The sequence below is a fragment of the Triticum urartu genome, chromosome 1 (genome assembly GCF_003073215.2).
Source record: "Triticum urartu cultivar G1812 chromosome 1, Tu2.1, whole genome shotgun sequence".
Lineage (NCBI taxonomy): Eukaryota > Viridiplantae > Streptophyta > Magnoliopsida > Poales > Poaceae > Triticum > Triticum urartu.
Window position 1 is genome coordinate 6,605,943 of NC_053022.1, and position 7,385 is coordinate 6,613,327.

Consider the following 7,385-nt stretch of genomic DNA (forward strand, 5'->3'; position numbering starts at 1 on the left):
CGTGAAACCGGAATCGACTAAGCTGAGTTTAGTCTCAACTCCATTTTCTAGATCAGCTTGTCATAGCAAAGATACCCAGACAAGAACAATTGATAAATGGAGACATGTACAGGAAAACTAGTAATAGTGGATGACTTTTTCTGTAGAAAATCGAACCACTAGTGAAGCAGAAGAAAATTTCCTAGAAGGATATGAAGCAAGTCGCTGGAGTGAGCAAGTTAATGGAATATGATGTGTTGCGTGAGCATGACTGTTTTGAAACGGACCAACAGTAAACGGGGTGTGATGACATCTTATGAAGAACTTTGATTTGCTTTGATGCTTTTCCTTATCAATGATTTCCGTTATACCTAACCCAGCTAATTCCTTGTCAATGAAAGACTATTCACACTTGATTTAGTTGCAGTACAGTGGGAGCATCATATCCCATGCTTTGCCACCCAACTAATGCTGTCGAGTTGAGAGTCCTGCAATATATTGTGCAAGCTTTAGATATGATGGCAAAACACAAAACTGTAAGTAGCCAGTGGGAAAGGACAATTGTCAACCTCTTGAACAATCCTCTATGGAGATCAAACGATCACGAGGATGTCCGGCCGGGTCTGAAATCCAGAGAAGCTTTTCAAAGTGAGTATCTAAGAGGACAGTAGTTGGAACCATCCACAACACTATTTTCTAGCGCAATTCAATACAGATTTACAGTAAGTAAATGTTACCATGATATTTTTGTTTTCCTCCAATATTTCAGACAATTTGAAGGTGGATAGAGAGATAGATAAATTAGTATGCATATCACACTCACTTAATTCGACGTACTAGGGCAGAGGGTATATATAGGACCCCCATACAGAATCATGGGACAGGTGTGAGCAAGCCATCCAGGAAACAGTTATCACATCATTTGTATTGTATTGTACCACGTGAGTACACTAGAGAATCATGTGACCATTTGATTTGCATGTTTAGTTATCAAACTCTTTCCTGGGAAGTAGTAGCTATGAACAGAGCGAATAGAAATATTGTGTTTGGTTGAAGCAGAACACGACAAATGTTCATGAGATATATACCTGTTGCATAATATCGAGAGTACTCTCTACAACGGCGATCACGGTACAGTAGTAACTCAGAATAGCTCGAAATGCATTGGAATATAACAATCTGCGGTAAAACTGGCCTGAATGAAGAATGACACTAAGGAAAAATTCAGCCAAAGTATGAGAGACGGAATAAGTTTTACGGAACACAAATGCAGAAGCTTCAATGCAGAATACCATGTGCTAAGCTAAGCCAATGCACAATCAAGAGCATGCTGAAATAGCACTATATGCATACACGGCACAAAAGGTAACATCAGTTGACAGATGCTCTAATCTGTGTACTTCGTTTCCTTATACTTTCCCTTCACGATGCAGCTATAAAGTAGATTATTTGCTCCTGTACTAGTTGTCATTAGTTCACACGACCTTATAAAACAAAGGTGGGTGCATATAGTATCGTTAGTTCATGATTAGATCGAAACGTACGACCAGAATAAAATATCCATCACTGATCTCCACAACTAGTCTTACCAAAACATGCCCTGGTTAATGTTAGTTGGGGTAGCCTGGAAGCAACATTTTGGTCAACTGCTTAATTTCTTCAGTTACTTAACCTGGTAGCAACGACAAACTAGCTTTGTATGAGAGCCGGCATGGCATCTTGTATTGTGTATGTCATCGTTGGAGTATGAAAGGAGGGAGCTGGGGGTCTGGCTGACTTGCAGGTCCCGTGCTCCTAGTAGATGTTGTCCTGGACAGCTTCTGTTTCGTCAGGATTCCACTTCCACAGAACCATCTAGAACACTACGATTGGGTACAGTGAAAAGGAAGACTAAACTGCTGACTCCTGCCTGTTGTACACGCCTAAAGGACCAGAAGCAAACCAAGTCCACAGCAGATCGTCTCAACAGGCCTGGGATGTGATTCATCGTTGCTCGACTCGACGCTGAGCAGTCACCCTACCCTGCAGGCCCCAACAATTCTTGATCGAGAGCGACTACAGTTCAGTTCAGTTGTATAAGCAAGCGCAAGACAGTATCCCGCTAGCCACCAGAGTGAAGTTCTTCAGCAGGCTCCAAACTATAGAATGCAGACAGTTTCTTCCCCTATCTTAGGGGAAACCATCTTCATAGGAAATGTGGTGCATGTTATTCAGATAACTATGTAAAGTGAAGGCTAAACTGCTGACCCGGACGATTATCTCTCGGTAGCAAAAAAATTCCACATTAGATAGTCTCAGCCTGGGATGTAATTCAACGATGCAGCTCAACTCAACGACAGGTAGTACATCGCCGTACCAACTGTACTGAAGCCCCCCGACAGTTCTCAACCGAGAGCGACTGCACTACACTTCAATTCAGTTGTATGAGCAATCGCAAGAAATCCCGCTAGCACTCTAGCAGAGCAGAGGAGCCATCAGGAAGGCATATTTATCATCAGGAAGGCATATTCTTCAGTTTCTCAACAAGTTAAAGCTTTAATTCATCTTGTGAAAATATGAACAAATTGGAGGTGTTGAAAAATATAAAATCACAGTTTCAATAGTTCCTCAACAAGTTGGAAAGCCAATGCCCTGTCAACAAGGTTTTTTTTTTGAAATGGAGGTATTCCCCCGGCCTCTGCATCATGATGATGCATGCGGCCCTTTTATTAAAAATGCAGGAAGTATCATCATAAAGGTCTTACAGCTCGCAAACGGAGCAAAGTCATAGCACAAAGATTTGAAAAAAAAGAAAGGGCCTAAAAACAACCGATACGGTGATAATAAGGACAAGCTCTCTAGCCCTCTATTCTGTTATGTGAACACCATCCGAACCAGTTGAATATAGCCCAAGCCACCATCTCCCATTGGTTGCACCCAGTAATCAAAGGCTCCCTGGAGTCCATAGGAGTGAGTAAGGGCCACGTACGGATCCAAGCTGTAGCTCTGAAGATAACCTGCAAAAAGGTTAAGTTGTGTTGTCTGTTAAAAATCATATCATTTCTGCAGTTCCATATAGCCCATAGTAACGCACATATTCCAATCCGAATACGAGCTGCCGTGATTTGTTCAACCCCAGCCAACCACGTCCCAAACAAAGACGCAACATCTACTGGGGGATTAATATTGAAAGCTATATAAATCGTTCTCCAAAGTAATTTGGCAAGTGGGCATTCAATGAATAAATGTTGTATTGTCTCATCTTAGCACAAAAACAACACCGCGAGTTGCCTACCCATCGCCTCTTAAGTAAGTTGTCCTTTGTGAGTATAACTTGCTTGTGGACAAACCACATGAAAATTTTAATCCGCAAAGGAACCTTAACCTTCCATGTATGAAGTGACCTTGAGAGGGGGCAGAATTAATCAAATCCGTATAAAAGGATTTCACCGTAAATATCCCATTTTTAGTTAACTTCCATTGTGTAGAATCCGGCACGTCGGAGAGTCGAACTTCAATCAATCTCCGGACCAAGTGCATCCAGGCTGTCCATCTCGCATCTACTAACGTACGTCTGAACTGGATATTCAAGGGAATAATTTGAAGGACGATACCTACGTAATCTTCCTTACGTTGCACAATATTGTAAAGGGTAGGATATTGTAAGGCCAAAGGTGTCTCTCCTAACCATGTATCCTCCCAAAATCTTGTTGACATCCCGTTGCCAACCAAGAATTTGACCCTACGAAAGAACAGATCCTTCGTTCGTATAAGTCCCTTCCAGAACGGTGAATCAGTTGGTCTGATGGTAGTCCGGGCTAGCGTTTTCGAGTGCAAATACCTATTGCGCAGGATTTGAGACCACATGCCCTCCGGTTCTGTCCCTAACTTGTACAACCATTTGCTCATAAGACATTTATTCTTAATTTCCAAGTTCTCAATACCGAGATCCCCTTGGTCTTTAGGTCGACAAAGGATATCCCAACGTGCGAGACGATATTTCCTCTTGGCCTTATCAGACTGCCAAAAGAATCGAGATCTAAAAAAATCAAGTCGCTTTCGGACCCCTTTTGGAATTTCGAAGAACGAAAGTAAAAACATTGGCATGCTAGTTAGTACTGTGTTGATCAGAACTAATCGGCCCCCATATGACATCAACTTGCCCTTCCAGCAACTGAGTTTTTTTCAATTCGTTCTTCAATAACTTTCCATTCTTTATTAGATAATTTACGGTGATGAATCGGAATACCCAAGTAACTGAATGGTAAGGCACCTAATTCGCATCCAAACAATTGTCTGTAAGTATGTTCCTTGTCTTTGGCCTTCCCAAAACAGAACACCTCGCTCTTATGGAAATTGATCTTTAAGCCAGAAAATTGTTCGAATAGACAAAAGATAAGTTTCATATTACGTGCCTTAGCCATGTCATGTTCCATGAAAATGATAGTGTCATCAGCATATTGTAGAATGGACACCCCTCCATCAACCAAATGAGGAACTAGACCCTCTACATGACCATGTTGCTTGGCCCTGCCAATAATTACGGCCAACATATCTGCCACAATATTGAACAGAAGGGGTGACATGGAATCCCCTTGTCTCAGCCCCTTATGCATCTGGAAATAGTGACCAATGTCATCGTTCACCTTAATTCTGACACTACCCTTCTGGACTTGAGTATCCACCTGGTGCCTCCAGGTTTCACTAAAACCCTTCATGCGCATTGCCTGCTGAAGAAAAGGCCATTTTACTTTATCATAAGCCTTTTCGAAATCCACTTTTAAGATAACCCCATCTAGTTTCTTCGAGTGAATCTCATGAAGAGTTCATGTAAGACAACTACTCCTTCGAGTATGTGTCGTCCCGGCATGAAAGCTGTCTGACTAGGTTGAACCACTGAGTGAGCAATTTGTGTCAATCTATTGGTTCCAACCTTTGTGAAGATTTTGAAACTCACATTCAGCAGGCAAATGGGTCGAAATTGTTCTACCCAGACCGCCTCCTTCTTCTTCGGTAATAACGTTATCGTACCAAAATTTAGATGAAACAACTCCAAATGGCCTTCGAAAAAATCATGAAACATAGGCATAAGATCATCTTTAATGATGTGCCAACATTTCTTATAGAATTCAGCTGGAAACCCATCTGGTCCCGATGCTTTATTCGGCTTCATTTGAGTTATGGCCAAATAAACTTGTTTTTCAGTAAACGGTGCAGAGAGAACATCATTCTCCGCTGCCTCTAATTGAGGTATATCATCAATCACAGACTCATCAAGAGACACCGTGGAAGTATTGGGAGGTCCGAACAGACTTTTATAATAGTTGGAGATATACGATTTTAAATTCTCATGCCCCACTATTGTTCCCTCATCCTGTTCCAGCTGTATGATTTTCTTCTTCCTATGTTTACCATTTGCAACCATATGGAAGAACTGTGTGTTGTCGTCCCCTTGGACAACCTTAAGCGTTTTCGCACACAAAGCCCACTTGAGTTCCTCCTCTCTCAGGAGAGCACGTAGGCCTTACTCAGCCTCGGACTTGGTTCGATGTTCATGGACTGAAAGAAGAGTGGTTTCAGCCTTTACATCGAGTGCCTCAATGAGTTGCGTTAGACATTCTTTTTTCTGCTTATAAAACCCGCTCTCATTCCTGGCCCATCCTCTCAGAAATTGTCGGAGGTGTCTAATCTTATTTTGCCATCTCTCAACATGTGTCCTTCCCATAACCGGCTTAGCCCATTCGCGTGCAATCATGTCCATAAATCCTTCTCGCTCAAACCAGCTTTGCTCGAAGGAGAAGGTATTTTTGTTTGCAACATGGGTAGCCTCTCCCAGATCTAAAAAGAGTGGTGTATGATCCGAGATTGCTCTTTGCGTCGGATGAACCGACACCAACGGATATTTTTGTTCCCACTCCACACTAGCAAGTACCCTGTCCAGCTTTTCATAAGTCGGAACAGGTAGCGAGTTGGCCCATGTGAACTGTCTACCGGTGAGCTCAATTTCTCTCAGATTGAGGCTCTCGATAATCATGTTAAACATCATAGACCACCGTCCATCGAAATTGTCATTATTCTTTTCTTCTCTTCTCCGGATTATGTTAAAATCCCCCCCCCCCGACTAATACTGGCAGATTTTCATCTCCACAAATCCGCACTAAATCGGCAAGAAAATCAGGTTTAAATTCAGCTTGCGCTGCCACATAAACCGCAACTAGCGACCATCGAAACCCATCCAATTTCGATCTCACCCTGAATTTAACTGAAAAGTCTCCCTGCACCACATTAAGCACCTCGAGCGTCTCACACCGTACTCCTAGTAAAATCCCGCCGGATCTTCCTCTAGGTGGTAAAATGTGCCAATCAAAATCGATACCACTGGAGAGAGTTTGAAGGAATTGGGATGTGAAATTATCTCGTCTAGTTTCCAAAAGTGCAACAAAATCTAAATGATGCTCTAATGTTGTCTCTGCTAAGAATCTTTGTTTAGCCAAGTCTGCTAGACCTCTGCTATTTCAAAAGAGTCCTTTCATAAGTCATCATGGAATTTTTTCTTAATCTTAACTCTAGCACTTCTGCGTACCACCGAAGTAGGATAGATTTTCCGCTTCCAGGGTCGTTTGGGCTTCTCCCCAACACCCCGTGGAATGATATTATTATCAATAACAGACACTGCCTCCTCCGTCAAGAGAGGCGCTACTGTATCTGTGTTCTCAACTTCCTCCTCATCTTCAGTCTCGACACTAGGAAAAAGATTATTGCAGATATTTGCAAGATCATTAATTCCTAAACTATTCATGTCATTGTCATTCATAGGTTGGATAGAGGCAAGATTACGAATGATCTCAGAAGCCCTCTCCGCTTCCATGTCTAAAAGATCATTGACGGATCTGACGACCTCAGTATCATTTGATCCCAAAGAAATGCCTAAGTCGTTTGCCTTATCAACTAACTCATTCTCATAGAAGTGTAAAATTGAACAACTTATATCAAATGACGTACCTGCAGTAGTCTCGGCATGATGAAGCATGGCAGCCCTCTTGGCCCGCGCTAGCTGAAAGTCATCCGCATCCGGCTGTCCCTGGATCCGGTTGCTGACACGCCTGCCAGCCGACACCGGATCCGTAATCCCACCAAAAGCGATGAGCTCCTCCGTGGTCCTTTCGCGCGGGGTGCGGTCAGGACTCCCACGCCCTTCCCGTATTGTCGGTGAAGGAGGAAGAGGCGTGGTGGAGTGAACTGCCGGTGTGGGTGACAAGGGGACAAAGGACCTTGGAGCCGCCTGCTCACAGATCTCGTCCCCCTTATCAGCCATGGAAGTCGTCGTACATCGGCCGCCCTGCTCGGTGCCAACCTGCAGAGGGGTTACAACACGGGACTTCTGCCCGCATCTCACCCCCAACTCGACCGGAGACGTGGAATTGGGA

The 7,385-nt window shown here is 43.2% G+C and overlaps 1 long non-coding RNA gene across 1 annotated transcript; it reads right to left on the reverse strand.

The window, feature by feature from the left end:
• Nucleotides 1-272: 272 nt before the first annotated feature.
• Nucleotides 273-772, reverse strand: LOC125513983. Its single transcript, XR_007286333.1, has 2 exons — nucleotides 549-772; nucleotides 273-467 (listed from the first exon to the last, which is right to left on the reverse strand). It is a non-coding gene; the product is annotated as an uncharacterized LOC125513983 (long non-coding RNA).
• Between the last annotated feature and the right edge of the window lie 6,613 nt (nucleotides 773-7,385).